We start from the raw sequence: 8179 nt of genomic DNA, 5'->3' as shown, positions 1-8179 counted from the left end.
CAGGCCGCACCAGCCTTTTCTCTCTAACCCTAATGATGATGATGATGATGTGAAGAACCCAAGTGCAGTTTATTTACATCAGTGATAACCAAAAATGTGAGCAAAGACTAGACTAGACTAGACTCGACTCGACTCGACTCGACAACGATACATTAACACAGTACCTGACAAAGGACCATGGCAAACATGAGGGTATAAATACATGGACAAGGGTAACAAGACAACCAAGAAACAGACAGAACTATAAACAAGATAACAAGACTAATAAACTCAAACCAATGACAAACTAGAACTGATAACGAGTTAACAAGACCATAAACCAATGAAAACAGGATATCACATGACATGAAACACATGACTATAAAACAAGGACTAAACTTCCAAAATAAAAGACATGAAAACAAGAACAAAACACATAAACGTGACAATTATTATCTGTGAGTTATTAACTGATAAACCAACCTCTAAACAGCATGTGAAAACAAAACAAACTGTGGTTGGGCGCTTTACATGTCGATCAAATGGTCTATTCCTGTCCAAAGCTGTGGTCACACTAGACTGCGTGCTCTATTCAGTTTCTTTCAAACACGAGCACGGAAGACCAGCTGTTCCATGCGAACTCTGACCTGCAAATTTGCATGATGAGAAGACGTGTGACAAATAGAAGATCAAAAACATCACAGACTGACCTCAATACAAAGAATGCATATTTCTAGGCTGTGTGCATGCAAGCGAGTGGATGATATATTTTTACATTGTGAATACAATGTATAATTTGTTATTTGTGATTTAATTTTTATTAAAACCAAAAGCCCTCGAGTGTGACATCATAACCTGTCTGTTGTGGTGTCCGAAATCATTTTGCATGCTTAAAGCCATAGTGTAACCGTGGCTTAACTGGGCGGTCGTTAGCCTGAAGTTGCAAAGATGACCAGACATGTCTGGCTACACAAGTATTTTGATCACTCAGCATGAGCCAATGTTGTTTCTCCCAAATGTTTGCAAACATAAGTATTTGTAATGGTGCTACACCTGAGCTGAGCAACAGTAGGTTGTTACAAGCAGCCCGCTCAGCTGATTTAAATAGCCTCTTTTGTAGCATTTAACCAGACTCTCTACTCTAAAAATACAATAAATGTGATACAGAGCCAAAGCTATTATTAAAATCCTCTAAATTAGTTTTTTAAAGGGATAGTTCACCCAAAAATGAGAAGTCTGTTATCATTTACTCACTCTCATTTTGTTCTAAACCCATATGACTTTCTTCTTCCGTGAGACACAAAAGGTGATGTTAGGCAGAATATGAGCATCAATCACCATTTATTTTCATTGTATTGAAACAAGATGCAATGAAAGTAAATAGTGAATGAGGCTGACATTCTGCCTAACATCTTTTGTGTTCAGTGGAGGAAATTAAAGTCATAGGTGAATAAATGATGACAGTATTTTCATTCTTAAGTAAACAATCCCTTTAAGACTTTGAAGTAAGAATTACTTGAGAGGAATAACTGTGTGCAATTTCAGCATGGTTATCTTAACCCCCCACCATCCCCCACCAACAGGGTATTTGTTGATAAGCCTCTGATATCTTTTCATTATGTTTAGGATCCCATGTGCTTGTGGCTTCATGGCCATGTGCACTTTGTACTTATCCTCCCACTCTCTTTTTCACATGGCATCTGCTCTGTACTCCTCCTGCACCAATCACGTCAGCAGCGCTCAGTCATCCGTCATAGACTGGCACGGAGCACTGGAGGCAGTCGCAGAGCTCAGAGAAATCCTGTCTTCACTCTTCTTTCTCATCATTGGCTCCTAAAACGACCCGTTTATGTGCTAAATGGCTCTAGAGGCACCTGTCTGCAACCATTTGAAACCGTTATGCCTCTTTCATGTGTTCAGTTTAAATTAATATGTTCAAATATTTTAATTATATTCATATTAATATAAGAGACTGACTCGAAGTCGTTGTAAAATGCCGATAAACATATACCTGACTGCAAATTCTAAATCAATGCAGCATGTTGCTTGGCAACCGTAAAACAGCATACTGGACATTTAGGGTAGTTAGGAACTAGATTACCTGGTGGAAGAATGGTTTATTCTGACAGTTAATGTTAATAAATGTAACTATTTAATGAATATTGGTGTCATTTATCATATTGCTGTTGCTACCGTTTTATAAAAGCGATTTGCCTAACGTTCTTAAAATCACTGTAATGCCTAAAATGGTTTATTTGATTTATCGTTTACCTCAAATCTCTTGTGTGTGTACGAGTTGCATCTAGGCAGATGCAACAACAGATGGTTTGAGATAAAAACAGGTCCATAAGCAGACCTGTTTTCTAGATCAACAGGAGAATTGTTGCCCCATTTCAACACAACCGCCTCATTTTGCCCATGCCCTAAGCCAAAAGAACCCCTGGGAAATTAAAACAGGAATTATCAGATCTCCTGCTTATGCACATAACATTAAAATAAAAAGACACATTAATAAATACAGCTTGTTTGACATGTTATGAAAATTTGTTATTTTTAGGTAAGACTTGGGATATTTCTGTAAACCTAAACCTTCTTTAAATCCATATGTTTTTATTTCTTCTGTGGAACACAAAAGAAGATATCTTGCAGAATGTCCTGGCTGCATTGTCCATACAATTAAAGTGAATGGAGACGGGGCTGTCAAATGATACAAAAACACGATAAAAATACTATGAAAGTAGCCCATAAGATTTCAACACTATAATTGAAGTCTTCTGAAACCATACAATAACTTTGTGTGATGAACAGATGGAATTTAACTTGTTATAATCTGAACATTTTCTCTGCTGTAGCTCTCACATATCATTCACACTTGCTTACATTCAATTATGGCATGTTAAGACGCGTCGCATCAAGTTTCGATATCAAACCTGGCAGAACATATCTTGAGCACTTGAGACTACTTTGGTACTTTTATGGTGCTTTTTGGAGCATGACCCCTTTCAATTTCATTGTATAGAAAAGAGCAGCCAGGACATTCTGCAAAATATTTTATTTTGTGTTTCACAGAAGACAGAAAATTTAACAGGTTTAGAATGACATGATGAGGGTGAGTAAATGATGGCAGAATTTCCATTTTTGGGTGAACTACTCCTTTAAAATGAAAACACTGCTGGTATAAACATACATAATGATCTATAACCATCTCTCTTCCACCTTGGACACCAAACAAATATTCAATCTGACATAAAATGTTTGTTTTGTACTTATCAGGTAAAGAGCATGAAATAAGTGCAAGTTACAGGTGTGAGAACAAAGTCCTCAAGTGGTACAAAGCAGAGATTCAGCCACATTTAAAGAGAGAAAGAGAGGCCCCTCACTCCATTAGGCTTTAGGTAACAGACAGTTCTGAGATTAGATTACAACCCATCCTGTCTCGCAGGAGCATCACACGTCACACTGTTCTAGGTTGAACTTTCTTAACCTACATCTGAAGTGCAATCTCACACAACGGTCCAGAAAAGGCTCAGATCTCCATGAAAGGGGATTTCTGCTGGTATATAGTTTCCTAGTTCCAAGACACCTGAAGCTTCATATAGATATAGAATCAGCTCGGGCTGGTTGTGAATGACATACCAAAAGAGACTGGATTTCAGTGGTGTGTTCCATTTTGAGTTCAAATCAAATGTGAGTTTTCTGCTTTTGCTTCCCCAGGGTTAATACTGCTGTGAGTAGACTATTTCTAATTTTCCAAACTTGCAAGAAAGGTCCACTAATAAGCTTGATATTTTATTTGAAATTATTTTATAACTAAGATATTTTACCATATGCGTCCACATGCACTGAGATGAGCAGGCGTTTTCAATTCATCCTTTATGGGAGCTGAGCGACAGGCTCACATGGGGGAATGACAGTGAAGAGCAAGCAGTGAGAGCGTCAAAAAATTAAGAAATGTTCCACTTTATCCAAATTTGGTGTGAAAAATGCCACATAGCAGCCAATCAATGTGAGGTGACAACAGTGACATATAATATCTGCCGGTAGTGCTGGAGTCTGTTCTTAAAGGGATCGTTCACCTGAAAATGGAAATTCTGTCATCATTTACTTAACCTCATGTATTTACCTAAACCTGTATGACATTCTTTGTTCTGTGGAACACAAAAGATGTTAGTCAGAATGTTAGCCTCAGTCACCATTTACTTTCATTATATGGAAAAAAGATGCAATGAAAGTGAATGGTGACTAAGGCTAACATCTCACCTAACATCTCTTAAGTATGTACAGTGCATGTTTGGAATGCATTGGGCAAGTATTTCCATGTACTAGGGGTGTAACGGTTCACTCATCTCACGATTTGTGATCTTAAAAGTGCTAAATAGTCCAACAGAGATGTACTTGGACTAAAAACAACCCAGAACAGGGCAGTGGTGACACCAAATGGATATACAGTATTAGCTAATAATTCTGCAAATTCTGAAAATACAGAATTATGTTAGATACGTATGCTGCGTACGCACTGTCACTGATTACAAACATTTAAAATATTTTTTAAATTGTATTTTTCTAAAATAGTATCGTCTCTGATTACATCTAAATATTCTTTTCAGTATTTAATATTTAATGGAAGTGCATGCTTATCCAGTTAAATAGTAATAATTTACTGATGAAATCAAATCAGACATGACATTTGACATTAGGATTGTATTCCCCCGTAGCATTATTATACATCATTTTCAGCATTATATATATAGTAGATTAATATGGCGCTCTCTCTCATTATACATCTGTAAATTTACATTTTCTCTCGTGCAGTCAGAATAGATCACTCTTGCCCTTCAAACATACATTCGATCCCTCAAGCTGAAAAGGCGCGTCTCTCTCTCTCTCTCTCCCGCTGCTGGTTTCAGTTTTCGCAGTTTCAGCCGAACTCATCGTAGAACACCTGTGGCTGCTAGTGTGCAAGCGTATTTTAGACCACCTTGTGTGCAGTGAAGAGATTTCCTTTTGTATGAATGCATTATGTAGGCGTAGGACGTCTTGCGTGTTGGATAGAACAGACGCTAATTATATATATATATATATATATATATATATATAAGTCCCATCTCCATGATGCTCATTGTCACATTTTTGAACCGTGCTTTATCGTGCCACAATAAACCATTACACCCCTACCATGTACCTTTGCATAACTGTTTGTTGTACCTTTCTGGCATTACAACTGGCATTTGATACTGTGTGTTTTTGTGCAACAACTGAAACTACATGTTTGTATATTTCTGGGAGAATGTTCTTTCAAATCTCTCTGATTATGCCTTTGACAGACCTGTGAGGTGCTGTTACAGTAAATCAGATGTTTTTCAACAGGACTGGAAACTATCATCGAGCAGAGATTTTGTACAAGTAATTTGTTATAAACATAAAACATAACTTTCCAGTGTTTGACAATGTGCACTAAAAGTAGTGAGTGACCAAATATATCAGCCAGGAAAATTAACTGCCTGATATTTGGCAATATTGAGACTATTGAGATATTGAGATTACCTGATTGTTAGTTCCTCTTGTGTCAGTTCCAAAATGTACCCACAATGTTGTCAATTGATAAGACACTCTCTGTTTTAAAATATTTTTTGGTGTGAATTTTTAGTAAACAAATATTTAGGAAAATAAGGGATTATTAGAAAATAAGTATATTGGAAAATAAGTGTATATTTATTTAATTTCAGCATTTTGCTATTTTTTTATTTTTTTTTACTTTTTGGACAACAAATACGTTGCACAAACATTTTTCTTTTGCCCACTTTTTTTGTTTGTTGCTCAAAAGCTTTTTCTATGCGCTGCTACATCTGGCACTGAAGAATCTTCAGCATGTCAATTTTCTTACGGCCCAGAGACCAACGATACACCAAGCTGCTGGGCTCTTCACCATTGTTTTCACAGAGTTTTCCACTACACCTCTGAGCAAAGGCCCCCAGAATGATGACTTCTGGCTTGCATCATGCTGTGGATCTGCTGATTGGTTGGTGTTACTTGCACTGTCAGAGGTGGTGTGCTGGGTATGAGCTGACACGTACAAGGAGGCCATCTTCTGGAGTTCCAGCAAGTATGGTGGCCTTACGGCTCCTAGGGTGAACTGTTGGCTGTGATCTGAGGTCTGATCGGGAGCCTGTGATGTAGACTTCTCCACATCGTGGAGACTCTCACATTGAGGAAGAGTAGGGAGAGAGGGCTGGTTAGGGGGCAGGTCAGACAGTGGCATTTCAGGGTCAGGCACTGCCATGTCGGAGCTGGCCAGCAATGTCATTTCAGAGCTGGCTGGCAATGTCATGTCCGAGCTGTCCTGGAGTGTTTTAGGCTTCTCTCATGTCTTTTCAATGATGAAATCGGTAGTCTCAGAGCTGTCTTTGATGTCATCTTTAGGAGTCTTCTCTGTGTTCTGAGAAAATGAGACTCTTAATGGCCTGTTGTTGACAATATGGCCGTTCATCATGGACAAAGCTTTTGTGGCAGCTGCAAGGGTCGTGAAGGCTACAAAGCCAAAGCCCTTGCTCCATTACTCTCCATCATCAACTTGTAACTGGTGATGGTCCCAAAAGGAGCGAAGAGTACATGTATCTGCTCACTGCCCATGGGGTATGGTAGGTTTTGCACGTAGAGACTCACTCCCAGATTCCCAGTCTTGCCTTCAGCTTGTCATTCATTATAGGTCTTAAAGTGGCATATGGACATCTCTTGGTCGTTCAGCAACATGCCGTTGAGGGCAGCAATGGCCTTCTCAGCCTCCTCAAATGTTGCATAGTGGACAAAGCCATAGCCTCCATTGTGGTCAGAAACCACTTTACAGGACAAGATTTCCCTGAAGACCTTGAAGGTATCATGTAGGGCTATGTTGTCAATGTCCTTTGCCAGGCCCTTAATAAAGATGTTTCCGATTCAACTCTTACACAGAGTGGAATCGGGCTGGGCCTGCCCAAGAGAACCTGAAACATCAGAGTGTCCATGGCAAAATCCACATCAGCGAAATTAATGTACCCATGTCTAAGAGACTGGTTGGTAATCATATCTCTGCAGACCTGCACAGAAGCGATGGGTTCAAAAGGGAGGAAGGTCATCAAAAGCAGCTGCTCCGTGACTTCAGGAAGAAGATCTCCCACGAACAAAGATCCCGTTTGGTCCTTCTGTAAAGTAGCATTACCTCCAGTAACTCCGCAGGACAAGGCCATTATGTTTTCTGATCAAGAAGATACTACTGTAAACTTTCAAAGCTGTCCAGTAAAGAGTCAGAAAAATCAGATAATGAAGGTTTCAGCTTCACTCTGCTCCTTATATAGGCCGCGAACATTCAAAATCAACATTTTATGCTGTGTCAGTAGTTAAAGTTCAATTTCTTTGTGACATTACAGAAGCTATTCACGATTTAAAGAAAAACAACTTCTTAACTTAAGTTCAGATCAGTTGTGTGTGGATACTGGATATAGGTGTGTATTAATATTGAGCAAGTTGCATTGTACATCATCACTAAAACACAATTAGCGTGATTCAAATGATTCTAAAATAAGTCCATAAAAATGATGAATTTTTTAGATAAAAGAATCATTATATTATATTATATTTATGCCTTATTAATAATATTAGTTAATATAAAGCTAAAAGAGATTAATCAAAGCTGTAACTTCTGGAAAGAATTTTCCAGAATTTTGTTAAAAGTTTTGTCAACTTTAAAATTTTATTTATTTAATTATCTATTATTTTTTATTTATGTTAAAAAATGTATCTTAATAATCTACATCACATAATACATAATCTTGTCTTAAATTGTTAAAGTACCAATATATATATATATATATAATTACACAATAGGTAATATCAGAAAGAAAGAAAGAAAAAATCCATACAGACAGCCTTGGGACTATATTCTACAGATATGGAACTTGATAAGTTTATATTAAAGTAATAATTTTTTATACAATAATTGTAATGTTTGAATAACTACTTAAATATAATATAATATTAAATATATGCAATTATTTTTAGTAATAAGGAGCTAAAAATGTCAAAGTGTTCACAGGGTCTGTCTGACACACTGATTTTCTCCAGATGAATCTAATGTAGAATGAGGTGCATATATGAAACATTTAAATACGAGCTTGGCTTTTAGGTCATTAGAGCTAAAAATTATTTATTTTTTTTGCATATTTTG

The 8179-nt window shown here is 37.4% G+C and overlaps 1 pseudogene; it reads right to left on the bottom strand.

Annotated features, from left to right (window-relative positions):
* Positions 1-6507: 6507 nt before the first annotated feature.
* LOC127435708 (polyadenylate-binding protein 1-like) lies at positions 6508-7202 on the bottom strand (annotated as a pseudogene).
* Positions 7203-8179: the final 977 nt, after the last annotated feature.

This window comes from Myxocyprinus asiaticus, chromosome 46 (assembly GCF_019703515.2).
Source record: "Myxocyprinus asiaticus isolate MX2 ecotype Aquarium Trade chromosome 46, UBuf_Myxa_2, whole genome shotgun sequence".
NCBI classification, from domain to species: Eukaryota; Metazoa; Chordata; class Actinopteri; order Cypriniformes; family Catostomidae; genus Myxocyprinus; species Myxocyprinus asiaticus.
Note: the sequence above shows the minus strand (reverse complement) of the source record. Positions and strands in the feature narration are given on the sequence as shown.